Source organism: Gymnoscopelus braueri (assembly GCF_963280865.1).
Source record: "Gymnoscopelus braueri genome assembly, chromosome: 22".
Classification (NCBI taxonomy): domain Eukaryota; kingdom Metazoa; phylum Chordata; class Actinopteri; order Myctophiformes; family Myctophidae; genus Gymnoscopelus; species Gymnoscopelus braueri.
The window spans coordinates 5,942,099-5,959,988 of NC_137624.1; the positions used below are offsets into that span (position 1 = coordinate 5,942,099).

The 17,890-nt window shown below is 41.7% G+C and overlaps 1 protein-coding gene across 1 annotated transcript in view; it reads right to left on the reverse strand.

Annotated features, from left to right (window-relative positions):
- Window positions 1–17,890, reverse strand: part of LOC308078731 (GTPase IMAP family member 8-like) — a 61,745-nt gene that overhangs the window by 25,395 nt on the left and 18,460 nt on the right. The gene's annotated exons all lie outside the window — the stretch shown is intronic.

A 17,890-nucleotide genomic window follows, 5' to 3' on the forward strand; every position in this document is an offset into this window, starting at 1 on the left:
TATCACCTACGCATGATGGTCTAAGACTTTCTCATCATCATCCGAATACTTGTTCACCTTAACGGAAACCACAACTCTTGAAAGTAACAAATGAGTGGGGCAGTGTGAATTAACACAGGATTGACCCTGGCAGCATATCAACGTGTGTTACCTGTTTATTAGGCCGCTACTATTTTTCAACCACATCTAATGAGACAAGACATCAGTTGAATGAGTTTGGGAACAGACGTCATGAGACAAAAGACATAGTATACACACATTATTTTTGCAGGGAAAATTAATTGCAACAACTATGCTAAGTGAAGAAAGGGAACTTGGAAAGACACTTTCTGACAAACCATAAATCATTTGAATAGACCTTTCCAGCAGACAGAGAAGTCCAAAACTGTAACTTTTCAGGATTCAAATTCAAAAATAGCAAAAGTAGCAGAACTACTACTAAAATAGCAGATCTGCTACTTTTGATTCTTTAGTGTGACACTGTAGTATGATCAAGTAGGGCACTAATTTACGAAAAAATACAAAAAGTGAAAATGTGAAGATAAGAGGTTTCTGCCCTACGGCAACGATATTATGTTTGAGACATTAGTGTGTGTGTGTGTGTGTGTGTGTGTGTGTGTGTGTGTGTGTGTGTGTGTGCGTGCGTGCGTGCGTGCGTGCGTGCGTGCGTGCGTGTGTGCATGTCTCCACTCACCAGACATTACACATTACCTCTCTGGTCCAGCTGTGATCTTGGACTTGAACCTATGTCTTGTGACTCTAACCTGCTTCAAGACGGCCTCCATCACAGCATGGGTCATTCAGGTCCACAGTGGGGTCGTCTGGGGTCACCTTCAGTTTCAACACCTGCTTCGTCTTTCTGGGGACGAAAGGGGATTCCGGAAAGCAAAACAAGAATTCTCTCTGTTGAAATATGAATATTAAATAATTTCTGTCAAACTCCAGTTGGGTGAGTTTCAACTCAAATGAATTGTGAATGGCAACTCACCAATGTAACAGATGAAGTCATGTTTTATTGTACAGTCATAGCTGAAGAATTTGTCTCGGTTCGGACCAGGGAACCCGTCTGTTACTCCACAGTCCGTGCCTGACGTTGGATACCCCGGCCACCGGGTGTCTGAATGAGGAGTTGCTCCCGTAACATTACATGACATTACAGTCATTTAGCAGACACTTTTATCCAAAGCGACTTACAATAAGTGCATTCAACATAGGTAGGGAACGAAACTACTAATCACCAGAAGTCTTAAGTGCATTTTCTTAAACAGATGAGACAAATGGCAAAATCAAATGAGCAAGAGCTAAAACAAGTAAGTGTATCGACTAAACAAGATCCAATAAAACAATACAACAATAAAACAAGATTTCGTACATAAGACCATTTCCAGTCGTCTATGAACAGGCCGATCCAGACAGCAGTTCCGTTGACGAGCGTCTCGTTCTGCTGGTTCCAGGGACGCGGGAAGTGGGGTGCTGAGGGTGCTGCAGCACCCCCTGTCGTGGGGAGGGGGGAATTTCTTTTTTTTTTAAAGATTTTTTATTTTTTATTTTTCATCTTAAAAAAAAAAGAAATCCCATTAAAAAATATTTACATATATATATTATATATATATACACACATATATTAAAACAATAATGTATTCAACTTTGGGGAATAAAATAGATGTTGGAAAACGTAATCACATGGTCACCTGACCTGGTCACCTGCCATGGGACCGGATCAATCACTCAGTACGGAAGGCGCAACGGATGTTGATTGTTGTTGCTGTAGTTGACAGAGAGGAGAGGAGACTCGATATGGCGCAAAAAAGAATCAGTGATTTTTTCGGTTCGAAATCAGCTAAAGCAAAATCATCTAGGATTCAACTTGATGCAGCAATCGAGGATGAAGAAGATGATGATTGTTCTATAATGATCCCCAGCAGCACGGATGAGGATGAGGAGGATGAGCAAGCCTCTTGCAGCACGGTCACCACTGCACACCCTGCCCCAGTGGAAGCGACATCATCACCGCAGCCCGAGCCCTCGGATCTCCGGAGGAGCTCCGAGGCCTTCCCGGACCAGCGGAGGCCCCACTGTCCCCGGGGGGGGGCCGGGGGCTCACCACCACCAGCCCGGGCAGCCCCAGCCCCAGCGGGAACCGACGAGCCTTGTCAGCCAGACATGCATTTTCCTGGGAAGAAGTTTGGATCCGAAACTTTTGAAAGGTCTTTTCAGAAGAGTTGGTTCACCAAGTGGAAATGGTTGAGTTATGACAAAGAGAGAGATGCCGTTCTATGCTTCACATGCTGCAGAGCCATAGAAAAAGGATTAAAGCATAACACCAGTTCATTCACAAGTGGAGGCTTTAGCAACTGGCGTAAAGCAACTACAAAGTTTGGCGTTCACGAGCTGTCTGATATACATTCAGACTCTGTCAGAATGCTAGCTTCATTAAATAAGACCCCCATTAATGCGCTGCTGTCAGAGTGTGTTGCTAAGGACCAAGAAACGGCCAGAGCAGTCCTGGAACTTATATTTAGGTCAATACGATTCCTTGGCAGTAACGGGCTTCCACTGAGAGGGCAGGACTATAGAGGTGGGGTTCTATGGAACATGATGATGGAGCGCACCTATTCACTACCAAAATGTCACGAGTGGCTACAGACACGAGACAACTGGATGTCTAGCACTATTCAGAACGAGATCCTGCAAATCTTCGCTCATGCTGTTCAAAGACATATTGTGAAAGACGCGAGAGAGAGAGCACTTTCTATGGGTTAACTGCAGACGGGACCACCGATATAACGTCATCAGAGCAGTTTTCCTGTAGTCTACAGTATGTCAATTCACAAATGGAGGCAGTTAATGTTTTTCTAGGGTTTTACAATGCACCAGATTCAACTGGGGAAACGCTTTTTTCCTGCATTAAAGATGTTTTCATTCGCCTGAACTTGCCACTGGAGCGTTTAAAGGGATTTTGTTTTGATGGGGCTGCTAATATGTCAGGGCGCATCTCGGGTGTGCAAGCTAAACTCAAAGAGCAGTGCATAGATGCACTGTATGTGCACTGCTGTAATCATTCTTTGGATTTAGTGTTACAAGAAGTGGCGAGGGAAATTCGTATTGTTGCAGACACATTAAACTTTGTTCAGGGCGTCTCAGTGGTGATAGGGGAGTCATCAAAGCGAAAGTCGCTGTTCCAGTCATTGTTTGGTGGTGATGATGTGGTCTGCAACTTGTTGTCATTATGCCCCACAAGATGGGCTGTACGCACACGGGCCATTTCACGCGTGATTACCGCATATCCAACCTTGTTGGAGACACTGAAAATATTGGAGAAGGATAAATCAGTCAGAGCTGATTCTCGCGCAAAAATAGCAGGTTTATACAGACAAGCTACAAAAGGCAGGACATATTTTGGGCTTTTGTGCTGCCAGGCTCTATTTGCTCCATGTGAAGCTGTAGCCACGTCTTTACAGAGTGAGAAGGCAAGCGCGAGGGGAACACAGGAGATTGTGACTGCGTTACGAGGGCGCATGCATGCCCAGAGAAAAGAAAGTGTTGTCCATGAGATGTATTCCAAAGTGACCGCTTGTGCAAAAAACAACAATCTGCAAATCCCTTCCTCCACGAACCAGCAAAACACCTGCCCGTTATAGGGACACAGAGGCGACAGAGGACTTAGTGACAGATGTGGGAGAGACGCAGTGGAGGCGTGAGTACTATGAGGCCTTAGAACTTGTGACATCCGAGCTAGATCGTCGTTTTGACCAAGAAGGAATGCAAGTTGCTGCCATGAGAGAGCAAACTCTTATGGATGCTGCAAATGGAGTGTATACAGCATTGCATGAGGATGTTGTGGCAAAGCTCCCCAATCAAATTGACAGAGACCGTCTCCATACAGAGCTCACATTGCTGGGTGACCTCTCCAAGAAAGAAAGATTCAAGACAACTCAAGATGTAGCTGGATTCGTCGGAAGATTACATCCTCAAACAAGATCATCACTCAAAGAAGTGGAAAAGTTGATACAACTCTGTCTCTGTCTACCCGTCTGCTGCTTCCTCTGAGAGGACATTCTCCACTCTACGCCGCCTAAAAACTTGGCTGAGGAATACTATGACTCAGCGAAGGCTGACACACCTGACAATACTAAACATCCACAGTAACATCCTTGATACGATTGACATTCAGCCACTGATGAAGAAATTCGTCGACAACACACCAGAAAGGAAAGCTACCTTTGGAGTCTTCAAATAAGTAAGACATGCATTATATTAAGACTGTTAATTATTGTTTATTGCTGCTGCTGCCGCCGTGCAGCCAGAGCGGCAGACCTGTTGGATATTATCCATGTGCAATTTATTTTATTTTGTATTCTATTAGTGTTGTGAAAACAGCCAGGGTGTTTTTTTTACTTTGTAACTGAGGCTTAGTGGACCTTTTTGTGGTAAAATGTGTGTGCGTGTCATTGTTGACCGTCTAGCTGCTGTGATTTGCATAATACATGGGCTCTTTAATTCCAATAAAAGTAACGGTAAAATCCAACACTGCTGTTGGTGAAATAGAACACTGTCTTTGTAGTATGTTTGTGTGTGTGTCGTGTGTGTGTGTATGTATACGTGCTGTGCTGCATGGTAAATAAATAGTATCTATGCAGCGTGCTTGTGCACTGTCTGCAGGCTGCAGCTATACGCCGTTGTAAGAAGAAAAAAAAAAAAAAAACCTAAAAAAAATCGCGGAGGAGTCCCCCCCTTATACAGCACCCCTTGCTCTAAAGTACTTCCCGCGTCTCTGGCTGGTTCTGGTTCCTCACACTGGCCAGGTCTGTGTATCCGTCCCTGCAGTAGAGCTGGGCATCCTGCCACGTCTCTGAGGAATTTATCAGAAAGTAACGAGCTTTGCCCTCTACCATGTCTGTCAAATAAAAGAAAAAATATTTGTGTGAAATGTGAAACAATGGTTTTGTGAACTTCCAAAGTTGCCAGTAGTAGTTAGAGTTGTTCCGATACCCATACCAATATTGGAAAAGCTGCCGATACTGCCCAAAATGCTGGTATCGGTGAGTATGCCAGTCTATGCATAATGATATTTCATTTACAGTCATATTTTGAATGCTTCAGCTGATGCTGCATGATTGTTTTGTACTCTTACTGTACTATTATACATTATTATTTTACTAACTTGTAACTGCACTTTAACTTGCTAATGGAATTTAGTCCTAGATCAGTGGTTCTCAAACGTTTTAATTTCAAGGGCACCCTTAACTCTGAGAGTGTACAAATTAGAGATGCGCGGATCGCGGTTTTAGCCGCGGTTGCCGCAGTTAACCGCAGTTTGGGTGGATTTGGGTCAATCAAATATAATTATTAATTCATATTGGATAAACCGCGGGTGAAATAATGCGGGAATTAAATTAATGATATCAATCTATAGGCCTATAATAGCTTTTAAAAAGCACTAAATTTCACCGTGTGTGCGTTTGTAGTATTTTAATATTACGTCATTTTACACCAGGCACAAAATAGCCGCTCACGACATGTTGCTTTCCAGGCAGCCAGTGTTGCCAGGTTGCGAGAGAAATAAGTAGCCAGGTCTATGAAAACAAGCCCAAAACAAGTGCCAAACAAGCCCAAAAGTCGCAACACAGAGCATTGTTTTTGCTCTGTGTTTTGTTTTCACTTTTTCTTTCTTTTTCTGTAAAGCACTTTGAGCTGCATTTATGTCATGAAAGGTGCTATATAAATAAAGTTTATTATATTAAAAGTCGCTTATAAAAAGCTTATAAAAAGCTGACATGGCAACAAAGTGGTTGAAAGCGAAAGTAACTTAATGAAGACGTGCGCTTGTTGTTACCATGGTTGTGGATTGTATACAGTCACTGCATCGCGACAGTGGTGAGTAACACTGTTTATAAGAAAACTAACGTCAGGAAAATAACAATTATTTGGTGCGGTTGGTGCGGATCTATAAATAGGATGATATAAGTACCGCGGGTGGATGGCGGATGGATAATGAACTTGTTAACGCGGATTTGGGTGACAAAAAAACCCATCCGCGCATCTCTAGTACAAATGGAACCACCATTTTTATTACACATCGGATAGGTACTCGGTATCGACCAATAAGTTATGGGTATCGGAAATTGGTGTCGGGAAGGAAAAATGGTATTGGTACATCTCTACAGTGGTGGAAAGTAACTTAGTACATTTACTCAATGCTGTGCTTAAGTACAATTTTGAGGTATTTGTACTTTACTGGAGTATTTCCAGTTTTCAATACTCTTACTTCTACTCCACTACATCTCAAAGGAAAATATTGTACTTTTACTCCACTAAAATTATTTGAAAACTTTTGTTACTAGTTACTTTGTAGATATAAATTATTATATTATATAACATACAGGAACTACCGCGCTAATAACAAAAAGGAACCTCACGCTGATTTTAAGAGAATGTAGGATTGGAAGATCGAAAAAGAACAGAAAAAGAAAGCACAGCTCATGGTAAGTAATGCTCCACTGGCTAAGAGAAACAATCCGCAGATAGTATAAAACAATTAAAAGATCGCTTTTTGAAACGCTTCCGGCTTCCGGTGAAAACAAATGGAATTCTGGGTAATCGAGGACTACGGAAATTGTATGCAGTGACGGTAGTGACCAGCAGAGGTTGCTAAAAATCGTTATTTGTGAATCTGCATTGAACAACTTTAAGTATATTTTGATGCCAATACTTTTATACTTTTACTCAAGTAACATTTTGAACACAGGCCTTTTACTTGTAACAAAGTATTTTTATATTGCGGTATTGCTACTTCTACTTAAGTAAAATATCTGAGTACTTCTTCCACCACTGACGGTGTCTAATAAATTACGGCGTGGTTTCCATGTGGATCTCAAACATCATGTGGCCAGGCTATGATGTCACTACTACGAAGTCAGTCATCTCCAGAAGTGATTTCCAGTACAAAATGAAAGTTTTATATTGATTGATTGATTGATTGATTGATTTTATTTGGTGACATTATTTGGAGAGCCGGGTGCATGCAATCATTGAGTCACAGAGGATGAAAACACAATAAAGCCTGAGGGCTTATTTTAATTCGTCAACAAAATAACACTAAACACCAGAACAAACGACAACACATCAACACTACATCAGACAGATATGTATAAGAAACTAGACTTTAATAAATGTGCAGTCGATGCAATTCTACATATTTTTTACCTTAATGTGCAGTCAATGCATTTAACCTATTTTAAATAAAGTGCTATGTACCTACATAGTTTAAATAAAGTTCAGTTTATCATAAAAAGTGCATGTATACCAAACAGTCTTTTAAAGTGCATATTATGGCATTTAGTAACCATTTGGTATAGCAGCAGCAGGGCAAAGGGAGCGATAAATAAACTAGAAATAATTGAAATACTAATATTTAGTTATTTTGAAGCCAGTTTTTAAGAGCTAGTTTTGAAAGTGCTTCGAGTAGGCACTTGTTTTTATTTCCTTAGATTAAAGAGTAAAATAAAGTTAAATATTTCAAAAAGCATTCAACACAATTGATTGATTGATTGATTGATTGATTGATTGATTGATTGATTGATTGATTGATTGATTGATTCATTCATTGATTGCGGGAGACACCTGCAAACGCGAGGAGTCCATGGCAGTGGAGGGGGTGCCTTGGCCAATATGTCCGCAATCACCACACCAGGAGTGAATACTCTTGGTGTGAATACTCTTGGTGTGGCGCAGTCTGCGCTGCTGGAGGCACCGTGGGCGCACACAGATCCACCTGTAGCTGAGGCTGCTGTGATGGCGTGCGACGGGGGACGCTTGTTGTATATCCACAGTCAGCCGTGGCCAATCTTGGCGTGGCGCAGACAGTCTTCGCTGATGAACGAGCTGAGGGTGCAGGCAGGAGGTCCACCTATCTGCGGCCGCTATAAAGTGTGCGGCGGGGGACGCCTGTATCCACAGACAGCCGGCGGTGGTGGTGGTGACTGGTGAGTAGGAAAACACCCACCGTGACATCTTCACTGCGCCGCCCAACAAACAATAAGGGACAAAATCCAGTGATCAAAGAAATACCGCAAGACGAAAATCTTCAACACTCATGCAAAAAATTATCTGGGACCCAAAGTCCAAACCAAAGGGACACCTGCTGTCTGACTCTAACCTGGACTTTCTATGTCTTTCAGAAACATGGTTAAACCAAACCTCCTCGGTGGCAGCTATTAATTTCCCTGGGTATAATGTGTTTAGGAGGGATAGAATAGGGGGAAAGTGTGTGTGTGTGTGTGTGTGTGTGTGTGTGTGTGTGTGTGTGTGGGGGGGGGGGGGCATTGGTTATTTTTATTGGACTAATAAATCAGGTAGGAAAAAACTTAAGGAGATAACAGACAAGTTCAATCTCACTTTTGGTGAAATAACAAATTCCTCACAGACACAAATTGATTTAATGTTCACAAATAGGCCTGAGAGAGTGACAAAATCATATAATTTGATAACTGGTATGTCTGACCATAACATCACATTACTGTTAATGAAGCTCGCCAGTAAAAGGTTTGACAATACCGCAAAACCAAAATCCTTTCACCAGAGAATTCCAAAAAACGAATTTGAGAATCTTGATAGGGCTCTAAAACAGACTGATTGGTCTAATGTTCTGTGTAGTCAGGATGTAGAGAGTAGCAGCAATATTTTTTAGACAACTACAAACAGAGTACTAGTGTCACCCTTTATAGATGGGTTTCCGCGCGACGTCATCACAGAGCAGAGTGCGCAATCTGCGCATGCGGGTGGTAGAACGAACCGGAAGCGCCATTCACTCTGTTGTTATTTTCGGGATTTAGATAGGCATAATGCTGCTATTTTAGGCATAATAGGCATAATGCTGCTATTATATACAAACAGATCCAACTTCCGACAAATCATTTTTATTGAGTAAAGAAGATATTACAAACTGCATCATTTAATCTACTTTCATTAAACCCGGTGAAGACCATTTCTTTTTTGAATGTACATTTGACTAGAGCTGCTGCGGGTAATAGCGCCCTCTACTGCTCAACCCTCCACTGCGCGCGCATCATCCTCTCATGTTTATAAACAGGAAACCCATCTATAGAGCATCGCAGTTGCGGCCACTTCCGGGTTCCACTGCAAAATACTCAATGCATTTTTCCCATTGACATTTCCGAAAATATTGATATCAATTATTTTAAGCCTAGAATCAAGCCATCCAGGGTCCTGGTGAATCATGACCATAAAACGTTTGATTCTGTGAAAAAACGTTTTTGAAAACGGCAAAACAAAGGGTATTTATTAAATTTAGTATATCATATAATTAAATGTAAAATAAAAAAAATCACAGAAAAAAATTTGTTATGGTCATGATTCACCAGGACCCTGGATGGCTTGATTCTAGGCTTAAAATTAATTGATATAAATATTTTTGGAAATGTCAATGGGAAAAATGCATTTTGAAGTGGAACCAGGAAGTGGGCGGGAACTGCGATGCTCTATACGGAGGGTGTTGTGTAGAACTAGACAAAAGAACACCCTGCCATGGCTCAATGGCGCCCTCTGGCAGCAGATGAGAGAGTGAAAGTTTGCATTGAAGAGATCACTCAAATCAGGTTACATCAGTGACAGGCAGATTTTCACAAGTCTTTGAAATAAGGAATTTAAGGAAACCAAAGCTGATTTTTATTAAAGTAATAGAAGATGCAAGGGGAAATGGGAAATTGATTTGGGAAAACCTTAATAAATTAACTGGGAGAAATAAGGATCAGGGGAAAAAAGGAATATGAACTTAAAGTGAATGGAACACATCATGATTGGAATTGCAATCATGATGTGATGGCAAATACTTTTAATAGTTTTTGGTATAAATTCAGTTGGGGAGCTGGCCAAAAGCTTCCCCACTAGAATTTTGACCTGTGCTCCTATTAACTCTTTCAGTGCCAAGAGTATTTTCATAAAGTACTCCCAAACTGCCAGGAATTTGCGTTTTTTTAAATTTTGTAATTTTGTAATTTTTCATTCAAATAAATGATCTGATTGGGGTTTTAAACCCATAATACAGTTCTACCAGTAGAGAGCAACAAATCGACACATTGATGATCTCGCTGGCTCACTCGCCCCCTCCCAAACAGGCTCACGTCATATCCGGTCAGAACCGGATGTTGACATTTTCGATAATCGTTGATCGGGCTAAATTACAATGCGATACACGACTACGATGACTGATCGTCACCCAGACCAAAGAGAGTAGACGTGGACCTCTCCGTTCGCTTTTTATACCGTGTGAAAAACCGTGACTTTCCCTATTCTGGCCGAAAATCACCGGAGAAAAACAACGTGACCCGGAAATGATTTTTTTTTTTTACATCCGGCTCCGGGTGAGTCTGATGTAGTCAGGAAGCGAAAGTGATCATGAAAAATATACAGAATAGCGCGACCACAGTCAAAAGTAAAAACTCGGGATTTCTCGTGCTGGCACTGAGGGTACTCGGGAAAAACTCGGGATATGTCGGGGCGTGGCACTGAGAGAGTTAATGAGGACAAGCCTATTTTCAGGATAGGAGAAATCACAGAATCTGCAGTGGTTGAGGTCATGAGCTCCTTAAGAGACTCAAAAGCAAAGGATGCTTATGATATGGACACAACATGTATTAAAACACACAAGGACACACTAGTCTGTCCTATAGTTCATTTGATCTATCTATCTATCTATCAATAAAGCAATGCATTTTCCCAAGTACTTGGAAACACAGGCCTCCACCGTTTATCCTGACATAGTTGTCACAGGAAAATGTTTTCAGAATTTAAATATCTTGGAATCACATTATACTCAAACTTGACATTTAAAAAACATGTTAAAAATGTAGCCAACACAATCAAATTCAACCTGTCTAATTTCAGGCACATAAGATTATCTAACAACAGACGCAGCTAAACTCTTCATGCATGCTATGATTTTCTCACACATTCACATACTGCTTCACAACCTGGTCACAGACAAAGACTTTGAAACCCATAGTCACTTTACAAACAGACATTAAAAACACTTGACCAAAAGCCCAATCGTTACCACCATTGCCATATAGTTCAAAAGTATAATTTATTTAATTTTGATAGCTTTAAACATTTTTCAGATGCTTGTCTCATTTTAAAAATGTTAAATGGGCTTGCACCTCCACCACTGAAATGGTTTATAGAGCGAAGGGAAAGTGGTGGCAGAACAACAAGGGCAACTACCAGAGGGGACTGTGATGTACTATTCAGACGGAGTGTGTTTGGTGAAACAGTCTTCTCTGTTAGAGCCCCATCACTGGAATAGTCTCCCTACCGAAGTAAGAGAGACCTAGCCTGGCATTGGCCTGACTGATAACATGGATTCTCTCACGTTCCTCCACGGTATCAGTCTGGACTTCGGCCCATAGGGAGCGAGTATGAGAAATCAGAAAATGATCGGGGCAATCAGTGACTGTGTTTCAACTGCTGTCTGTACAACAGTGAAAAGCATCAAAATCATTTCCCGATTTCTCATACTCGCTCCCTATGGGCCGAAGTCCAGACTGATACTGGGGAGGAACGTGAGAGTGAATCCACGTTATCAGTCTAGCCAATGCCAGGCTAAGAGAGACCACCAACTATCTGACCTTCAAGTTCAACCTTAAAGCTAACCAAATTTGTAATCATGGGTATATATCAGCTCCATTTGTCACTGGTGTCTTTTCTCATATTCTACTAACTGTATGTTTACTTGTCTTGTTTTGTACTGATTTTTTGTATGGATATATCACCACTTTTAACAGCCTGCTCAGGGACTACAGATGAAATTTAGCCTTTGGCTAATTCTGGCTCATTTACATGGATGTGAAAACTGACATGTTGATTAATGTGCACTGTCCCTGATAAATAGATAAATAAACCACAAAAATATATCTCACACCCTGTTGCAATGCGATGCATTGTGAGCTTGTAGATCTTGTAGATCCGTAGAGCTTGTGGGTTGGGATAGCAGAGATCTGGATTGACGAACCCAGAAAATCGACATGTTTAAAGATGTACTCAAGCTTCCTTAACAGTGTAACTATAATCTAATTGCACATTTTTTCGAACATAACCTGGGCTGAATATAGTTACTTATTTTTCATAATGTGATGATGTAATCCCGATTAAATGTTGTTAGTTACTACCCACCCGTGTGAGGTTGGTAAAGTGGCAATAGAATAAAACATGAGACTTAATGTGATGACAAACTGCACACAGAACACATCTGTTGTTATTTTATGTTGATACTGACAGCCATTGAAAATGCTGTGATGTAGCTTTTGTCAAGAAATAACAACTTTAAATCAATATGATTCTGAAAGTATACTGTATCCATTGTGGTTTTACAGTAATATGAACTATTAATTTAAAGGACCAATACAGTGTTTTTGCATGTTCCGCAATAGCCAATCTACAAGCTCACAGCACGTAGCATTGTGACGTGTTGTGAGCTGGTAGATCGGCTATTTTTGAACAGCCAAAATATAAATTGAAATACAATATAAAATTGGGGTTAAGTGTTTAAATTGTTCCTCATTTTGGAACAGTTTTGATTTACAGTCAACAGAACCATGGTGAAGTCATTGATCTCAGAGCTGAATACACCCTGGATGGTCTTTAACTCTCTCTTATCTTCATCGGTGAGGGAACCATCAGGAACAACCAGCAGGAAGGCATGGACACCCTCTGGAGCTCAGAGAGAGACACAGCTGAATGCATTATAAATATCTGCCTCCTCAGATGTTTCATGCCAGGCAGGCAGGCCCACCAGGGTCACCCAGCGACCACACACAACCTCCTGTCAAGTATAGCTATTTATAATTGAATAAAAATAAGTTGTGTATGAAAATGATGAGCACTGCAAAGAGAACCAGTTTGCATTCCTCATTTATTGATTATTATTTACTGTTGTGAAGGAGGAAAAGCAGTTCTAGTTAAGCAGTTTGTTTAACAGAATCAATACAAAGCTTTTATATTTAGCCAGACAGTTTAACAAGATAAATACAAAACGTTTATCCAAACAGTTTAACAAAAATGGAACCATACTTAACAAGATCATTACAAAATCTTTAACCAGACTTAACTAGAACAATAAACAACTTTTAAGCAGACAGTTTAACATATTATGCTGCAGATCAAGCTTCTGTCAATGTCTCAAAAGCAATTTATCTGGCTTTGTTTATCTTTTAGTAACCTGACTCCATTGTCAAATGTCAGTCATCTTTTTTTCTTTGCTTTCAGTTTTTTAAAGAAGAATCAACACATGTTTAGTTTGCTTCACTTTCTGCCCCACCCTAAGACTGTTGTAAACAGAATCAACCTAGTCTATGAGAGAGGTGGAGGGAGAGCAGATAAAATATGAATCAATATTATGTGATATGTTACTGCTATTTTAAGAAGACAAATGAGGCGCAGTTTACGGAGCTAGTTCAGGCCAGGCAACTTAAGGGATTGGGGCAACCGATCAGGTGACTAGTCACATGCACTTTCCTCCTGATCGGGTGGTTATAGGTAATGCGTTGTTACCTGCTCACTCTGGCTGCCCTGTCTTGCTGAGCTGACGTGTGTCGCTGCTGCTGCTGCTGCTGTTTGCTGAGATCCTGCTACCGCGTTCGCTGCTTACCTGCTGCCGCCCATGAAGTCATATAAACTCATCTCCTGGTCGTTCGTACTCCTCGCCATGTCCTCCTCCTCCACGGACACGGGGAGCGGGTCCCCCGGCCAAAGAGTAGTTCCCGGCTGGTAGTCCAAAAACAGCTGGGTATCTACGTATGCTGCTGACCATGAATAGTCTCATATTGTTCTCGTAGGTGGTCATTCGGCGTCGTTGTTCCTTGGTTGATGGTTGTAATCACAGCTACTCAGCTGTGTGCTACTGGTTCTAATCGTGGTATTATTTTCTTTACTTAAGTAAAAAACTAAATTAAATTATGGCTAAATCGCTTGCTAAACGCTCAGCTCAAAAGCAGTAGCGTTCGTCATTGATCGATAACAGTATGGTCAACTAGAGTGTAGAAATAGAGTAACGACACGCTTGATTCCGCCGCAAAACGGGCTATAGTTCCAAACATTGGGACCGCCTCATTGAGTTAAACGGAGCACTTCCGCATTCCGGGCTATAGTTCCAAACATTGGGACTGCCTCATTGAGTTAGACGGAGCACTTCCGCATTCCATTCTTACAATGGGAGTCGACGCTAGTGTCAGAACTCTCTCTATGGCACTGGGTTGACGGTAATTCACCAACAGTGTTGCTTAAGTTGCTATGTTTTCTTATCGTAAGCAACGATGGGCTTGGGGTTCTTTTATGGTCCCCAGTTTAGCGTGTATTTGTGCAAAGTAGTTCACTTTATCTCAAGATTGGGTTTCTAGACTGGTTGCTTGCTTCTCTCTCAAGAGATGACGTCACCGATCTATCGTTCACAGAGGAACGGATCCGCGCTGATATGGCTGGTAAGTGCTACTGCCTTGGTAGAGAGAGGGCATGGCTTCACTTTGTGATTTGCTTTGCTTGTTCTGGCTCTATGTTCAGATTAATATCTTTATGTACTGGTTAAAACACGGATATGCTCAGTTGGCGGCATCTCGCTTAATTTATAGTTTAATGTATCATGGTAGTTCAGTGGCTTTAGACGGTTCTCTTATTCTGAAGAGCCCGTCCACCGGATGTTGTTTGAGGCTTATAGTTGATGACCGAACACTTCTCTACCCATGAGAAGGAGAGATGGGAAGCTAACTCGTGAGTAGCGTTCAAGAAGTAGTTGTTAATGCTGCTAGAATTCATTGAAATTGATTTAGCATTTATCTATAGGAGGTTCTGTTTTGGCGTAGGGCTGGAACGGATGAACTATTACGTTATGGGATAAAGGGATAAGTTTTGTTCCGTAGTCATGCTGTCTGACTCTATGATTGGTTGACTTTTCTGGTGTAACCTGGGAATTGTAGTCTCTGCTCAAGCCTCCGGCGTCAGATCAGTGGTTATGATACAGGCAGAGAGATTTTATTCACGTGCCAATCGTGGCATAAGCTATATTTATTATTTTATGTAGTCTGCGTGGTAAAATAAATTTCAATCAGGCTGGATGGCATAAGATGTTGTTAAGTAATCTCAGTAAGCCACAGCAACTAAAGCATTATATTGATAAAATTATTATACGTTATGAACTTGCTTGTGACTTGCAAATATGAGTTAAACAGCAATAATACTAAGTATCACAGCGTAGGATTAATAAATGTGCAAGTCTAGTTGGTGTTAAATATCATAGGTTACGGGTCCGTTCGGATTCCAATCATCATTTAGCAGTATCTTTATCAGAAGGCTGCGAGCATGTTGTAAGGATGTGCATAGATCATTCTATGCTTAAAGCAGTCTGTAGTCGTGCAGACTGGCATTATATCGCGTTAATTTTATTTATGGTGCTGATGGTGGCTATAGTTTATCTCTCGTGTAGCTATGTCTGGCATCTATTTGCAGAGTAGGAAAATGGCACCAGACGTTGTCAATTCATGTAGCAGTTCAATTGCTCTAATATGTGGTGGAGGTAAAGTAGGCCGTTCATATTACGATGAAATAAACAAATGATCTTGCAGTGCAGATTAGGCGTTATTGGTTGCATTCTATCGTTGCTTATGCTCTTGTATTGCTAAATTACACTTGTTAAGGATCAGGATGAGCTAAAGGGATTCTCATTTTGCTGCATACACTTGGATAAGAGATGGTAGAGACGTTGTAGCACAGGCTAACACAGTACGTTTGCTTCTTTGTGGAAGCTTTAGATTGTCGTAGCACAGGTTAGCACAGATGTTTGCTTATGTGGAATCTTTAGATCGTTTGTAGCACAGGCTAGCTCAGCATGTTTGCTTCTATGTGGACGATTAGAGTGTTGTAGCACAGGCTAGCACAGCATGTTTTGCCAACGTGGAGGCCGAATTGTTAGCACAAGCTATCTCAGCATGCCTTGCTACGTGGATAGCTCTGGATTGTTTGTAGCACAGGCTAGCATAGCATGGTTTTCTTCCAACGTGGAAGCTCGAATTGTCTTAGCACAAGCTATCTCAGCAGGCTCGCTACGTGGATAGCTCTGGATTGTTTGTAGCACAGGCTAGCATAGCATGGTTTGCTTCCCACGTTGAAGCTCGAATTGTCTTAGCACAAGCTATCTCAGCAGGCTCGCTACGTGGATAGCTCCGGATTGTTTGTAACACAGGCTAGCATAGCATGGTTTGCTTCCCACGCGGAAGCTTGGATTGTTCGTAGCAAAAGCTAATTCAGCATGTTTGCTTCTCATGTGGAAGCTTGGATTGTTGGTAGCACAAGCTAAACACAGCAAGTTTTGCTTCCCATGCGTAAAGCTATCAAATTGGTTGTAGCACAAGCTAAACTCAGCATGCTTACTTATGTAGATAGCTCTGGATTGTCGTAGCACAAGCTAAACACTGCATGCTTGCTTCCATGTGGGAGGTACTTGGTATATAAAAAATTTGGCTGCCAAGTGATGTTGTCATGTTATGAGCATCAAGATTACAGAAGTAAAGTTATTGCAACAGGATAGATAGTGGGGCTTCAGTAGAGTCAAGATATCAGTCATCTGTCCATGATTGGCTGGTGCGCATCGATTAAATAAAATAAAATATATATATTTCGCCGCGACATATCTCGCAGGACGGATAAAAGAGGGACTCCGATCCTGGCTGCTCCTGTTATCAATAGTTACACTATGTTGATGGGCTTTGCTTGTCTCATGCTCATCAAAAGCTGGGTGACTGGAAGTATTTGTCCCCGTATAAGAGGCGATGGGATGCTCACGGCATATTTAGCACCACATCACGGTGTGTTCATCACTGGTGACGAGTGTTGCAGTGCAACCAGCAGCTTGCGGTGTGCGACTGACTGTGTCAGGATTGAGGCCACACTCGTGCATTGACGTGCAGCATGCGTCCCCACTCATCCACAGTGAAGCACGCACGCTTCACCGTGGATGTGTGAGTGGCTTCAGGAAGTAAATTCCTGTCCCAGCGGTCTATAACGGCGTCATCTCGTCCAGGGTGGCTTATCATGGTAATTGCAAGAATAATTCTGCTTCTGGTTCTAGATTCCAGGTTGAGCTACCTACGCTCTTGGCGGCACTGTGAGCTCTCAAGGCAGTGTGAGAGAGCTGCTTGAGATGTGGGCTTCTCAATGTTCTCAGCACTATGCTGCATCATCTACTGTGCTTGAGATGTGGGCTTCTCAATGTCTTCTCGGCACCTATGCTGCATCATCTACTGAGCTGCCTAGCCTTGCTGCTAAACTCTGCTAAATCAATTCTGCCAACCTCTGGCGTCTGGCTCTATTGGGCCGATCCAGACTTGCAACAGATGGCATTTCGTGCTAAATCTATTAGGCTATGGATGGAGAGGGATATCGGCGTTAGTTAATATTATTCACATGTCTAACAATCTGCGTCAAGCTCTGCAAGCTTATTCTTCTTTCTGCATCAACTGCTATGAGGCTAATTGCTAATATGCGCCAAAGGGCGCTTAACCAATTTAGACCGAGGCCGATTCTAAAATCGCCTTCTAAAATTTGACTAAGTTCTGGAAAATTTCAAATAGTTATTAAAAAAAAATACAAATGCATGTTGCTATACGGTAAATGGCAACATGAACCCAAAATGGGTTAAACTGGTCATAGGATGGCCGGGCTAATCCAGAATTGCAATAACATTGTGTTTGTCTCTCCATCTGTAGGCCTAAACTTGAACTGGTTCACTGCAAGCTGCGAGAGATCGGCTCAAGCTGTGGGCTTTCTCCAACCTCCGTATTGATGCAGCTACATCTACAGCGCTGCTTTTCTATGCTTTTCTTAAATC